Below are 459 nucleotides of genomic sequence, written 5' to 3'. Positions count from 1 at the left end.
AAAAAAAAAAAAAAAAATTATATTCTTTTATTGGCGGATGGGTTACAAGGGCAGAGAGCAGATAGAAAGGGATGGGGAAATGAATGAGATCGAGACACATGCTGTGAAAGACACAAAGAATAAATAAAAAAAAGTTTAAAACAGTAAAAAGAGATCTTAATAAGCATAATATTCAAGAAGATTAATGAAAGACTGGTATTCGCATATAAATACATCTAAGAAAACTACTAGGGAAATACAAATTTTAATTTTATTCTAAAGTTAATACACACACTTTAGGAAGGCTGAACAAGCAAGGATGTCCTGATCAAATTGGTGAAGATAGGCAGGGACCAAGCTAGACCATATTCACTTATTGCAAAAGAAGGCATAAAGAAAACTTGAGGAATTCAAGACATGAAATGTAGGCAATAACATGCCCGCAGATAGTATTCTACAATCAGGTGCAAGGCATCCTTT

This window comes from Alexandromys fortis, unplaced genomic scaffold (assembly GCF_014885135.2).
Source record: "Alexandromys fortis isolate MF-2015 unplaced genomic scaffold, M_Fortis_MF-2015_v1.1 scaffold_11, whole genome shotgun sequence".
NCBI classification, from domain to species: Eukaryota; Metazoa; Chordata; class Mammalia; order Rodentia; family Cricetidae; genus Alexandromys; species Alexandromys fortis.
This window is presented reverse-complemented; position numbering follows the sequence as displayed.